Raw genomic sequence first — 4401 nt, forward strand, 5'->3', positions numbered from 1 at the left:
TTAAATTAAACTAAAAAAAAAAAAAAAAGATATACAGATGACCAAAAGAATGAAAAGATGCTCTACATTATTAACCATCAAGGAAATGCAAGTCAAAACCACAATTAGATATCACCTCACACCTATTAGAATGGCTATCAACAAAAAGACAAAAAATAACAAGTGTCAGTGTGGATGGAGAAAGGAAACTGTTGGTAGGAATGTCAATTGGTGAGCCACTATGGAAAACAGCATGGAGGTTATTCCAACAATTAAAAATAGAGTTACCATACAATCTAGCAATTCCACTTTGGGGTGTTTACCTGAAGAAAATGAACTCTTAACTCAAAAAGATTTGTGCACCCCCGTGTTTATTGCAGCATTATTTGTAACAGCCAAGGGAAACAACTTCAGTGCCTATACACAGTGCAACATTTTTTAGGCATGGAAAATAATGAAATCACCATTTGTGAGAATGTGGATGTGATGGCATTACACTAAGTGAGGTAAGTCAGGTGAAGAAAGACAGATACAGTATAATTTTTCTTATACCTGGAATTCTTTTAAAAAATTAAAAACAAGTTCATAAAAAAATATTCACAAAGGGATTGAGTCTCTTATTTCACAGACTCATGGTAAAAACAAAACTTTATTAGCTTTCCCATGTGTTGAAGGAAATACTTATTCTGTATTCTTACTCATACAAGTGCAGTAAATCTCAAAAGTATCAGAAACACTTAAAGATATCTGGTTAAATAACATTTTTAACTTGGGTGGAAGGCTTGCTTTCTAGATTTGTTTGACACCATAATAAATTGGAAGTAAAAAATTCCTTTTTTTAATTAAAAAAATGGAAAAATAGTACAGTATAAAATTTAGACAATTTTATATAACTAAGAACTAATTTTAGTTACATTTTAATATTGAACATAAGCTTTTATTTATATTAAATAGAAACCGAAGAATTGAAATTATTACTGTTTTCATAAACTCTAACTACCTTCAAGCAAACAAATATTTGAGATGACTTTGTAAGGCAGAAAGTCTTTTACAATCCACACAGTACTAACCAGGAAAACTGTAAGCACTTACAGTACTAATAGTTTTTCAGTTAACCATGACAAAACTCATTTGAAATTATATGAAAGCACCCATATTAAATTTTCTTAATCCTTTCTGGGGTTTTATGACTCAATATATGTCTAAAGTCCTGTTTTTCATGAGGATGTATTTACAGGCCTAAATAAACTAATTGCAATTAGGATTACTTGACCAAATTGATAATTAGGTAACTCTCCAAATCTTATTTAATTTTAGTATTTGAAATATCTCTCAAAAGTTTGCAATAAAGTAACTCAAGTGTAATTATAAACATAACAGCCTCTCCTGTTTCTTCAAACTCTTAAGCAAGTTCCTTTTTTTTGTTGTTGTTTTTTGTTTTGTTTTGTTTTCTTGTTTGTTTGTTTAAGACAGAAAATATACACACTTGTTTATTTTGGTTCCTATGAAGACAGTACCAGTCTACCACAGTCTGCTGGCTCCTTCCCTCAAAATCAATAATGAAGAGAATCTAGAAACAAAAGGGAAAAATAAGCATGAATTCCAGGAACTCTAGCAGCATCTAACAACTTGAAAAATCTCTAGAGACATTAAAGAATGTTTTGAATTAATATATTTGTGAAAATTGAGTTGCTATAATGCAGATAAGAGAGATTTCAGAGGTAGATGTAACTGAGAAAATTGGAGGAAAACTTAATTTTTTTTTTTTTTTAACCTGTCTGCATTCTCTTTGACAAGCATTGCTGGTTTCCTCCAGGTATTATTAGTGTAGCACAAAATCTGTGCTAGGATGACAAGTTGAAGACAGCATTTAATGACCAGCTGCCCTGAGGCATTCCCTGTCACTGCTCTGGACTCTTGGAAGACACACCACAGAGGCTGCCTCCTCCCATTGCTCCTTCTCCCTAAGTGTTTAAAGTTTAAATCAACCTGAAGATATTGCCCTTATCCACATGGTCCATGATATTGTTGCATCCTTATGCCTGTTCCAAACAGCAAAAAGTGAGAGAGGGAGGAAGAACACTCATCTTCTCCCTCAAGAACACATTACAGATATTTCACTTCTTGAAAGTTACTTCACACCCCACAGGACAGAATTCAGTCACACTGCATATGGCCCCACACTTACAAGAGAAGCTGAGGAATGTAGCATATACATATTTTTTCTAGGTAAACATATGCCCCATAAAATATTTGAGGGCTTAATCACTAAAGAAAAATGGAACATGTTTATTGGGGTATAGCTAAAAGCTTCTTCTATAGTCCAATCCATTCCCTTCCCAAGTATTTCTGCACAGCCGTCTCATCTTCATAAAGGGAAAAACAAAAACCAAAAACAAAACAAACAAACAAACAAACAAAACAAAAAACCTCCCACTCCCTATGTGAAACAATATAGACCCCTATTATTTACTACATTCAGCCTAAAGTTCAGGATTTTGAGGTTATGTGTGAGCTTATCCACCCACAATGTATCACAAATACAAGTTCCTTTAGAAATGGAAGAGTACAATATCTCACAGTTACTGATCAATATTAAATTCCAACTCTTAGGGAACAGCAGAGACTTTCTTGTCATGAAGAGTACACACCTTGGTTAACTCATCTGGCTATAACTAGTTCTATTTTCTGGGAGGTTCTTCTTGTACCTTTCCCTCCAGAGTCACATCTGTGTCAGCTTCGGAGAGCATGTAGATCTGGGCTTTGCATGGCTGTCACAGCCTGGTGTTGCTGATATGAGTTTGGCAAACTCAAATTGGTAAATGCGACAAATGAGGTCTGAATAATATGTTAATAATACAGTTCAAACTTAAAATTTGGGCATATCTTCAATCATTATCTCGTGAGTGGCCCACAAATTTTTGAGGAGACATCTTTCTAATACTTGAAAACTATAATCTTTTTCAACAAAGAAATCACACATTTGGTGAATAAAGAAGTGAATGCTTTGTTATTTCACTTTTATCTTACTTGTTAATGTAAAGAAAGTATCAACTTTTCTGTCAAAATTATTCTTGCTCAGGGCGCCTGGGTAGCTCAGTGGGTTAAGCCTCTGCCTTCGGCTCAGGTCATGATCCCAGAGTCCTGGGATCAAGCCCCGCATCAGGCTCTCTGCTCAGCAGGGATCCTGCTTCCCCCTCTCTCTCTGCCTGCCTCTCTGCCTACTTGTGATCTCTCTCTCTCTCAAATAAATAAATAAAATCTTAAAAAAAAATTATCTTTGTTCAAGCTTAGCTTGTTTATAAATATGAGGTTGACCAAAATCAACAACAGTAAGCTGTAAGAATTTATTTACTACTTGGAATTTCCAATGTGCTTTTTATATTTAATAATTGCTACACACCCTTAATATCAATAACATTTGTATTCTATCATCTATCAATCATCTATCTATCTATCTATCTATCTACCATCTATCTATCTAAAGAGCTGGTAGTTAAACATTTATCAGCATACCATTGACCACCAGGTGAGTATGTAACACATGCTTTATTTTATTTTTTTAAAGGATTTTATTTATTTGTTTGACAGACAGAGATCACAAGTAGGCAGAGAATCAGACAGGGGGGCGGGGAGCAGGCTCCCTGCTGAGCAGAGAGCCCGATGGGGGCTTGATCCCAGGACCCTGAGATCATGACCTGAGCCGAAGGCAGAGGCTTAACCCACTGAGCTACCCAGGAACCCCTAAAGATACGCTTTATATATTTTCATTTATGAATTACACAAAGTTAATATTGATGAAAAGAAGAATATTCACAATGTGATACTACTTATATAAATGTATATAAATATCTGAAGGTATTATATGTGTACATATATATGTACCTTTTGTTGGAAATATATGTACTTATTAATTCATATATGTTATTAACTACATATACATAATTATGATATGTATATGTATCATGCATACACATGATTAGCTACAATTCATGGTAATTTTTGTTCAGCTGGTCTTTTGAGAATAAAATCGAAGCATGTTAAAAAAAATAATCTTGCTTTTGAATTTTGACTTATTAAAATAAGTAGTGGGTACCTGAGTGTGTATTATAAACTCATAGTTTATTATAGGTCCATATTATTTTGTAATATTAAAAACTTAGGAAGCAGGGCACCTAGGTGACTCTTGGGTGTCTGCCTCCAGCTTGGGTTGTGGTTCTGGAGTCCTGAGATCGAGACCCACATCAGGCTCCCTGTTGAGCAGGAAGCCTGTTTCTTCCTTTCAAACTCCCCTGCTTATGGTCTCTCTCTCACTGTATCTCTCTCTGTCAAACAAATAAATAAAATCTTAAAAAAAAAAAAAGCAGTATGGTCCTCAGTATGTTGGAGCTCTTTAAAAAGTGGAGACAATAAGAGTAATCA

This window comes from Martes martes (assembly GCF_963455335.1).
Source record: "Martes martes genome assembly, chromosome: 2".
Classification (NCBI taxonomy): domain Eukaryota; kingdom Metazoa; phylum Chordata; class Mammalia; order Carnivora; family Mustelidae; genus Martes; species Martes martes.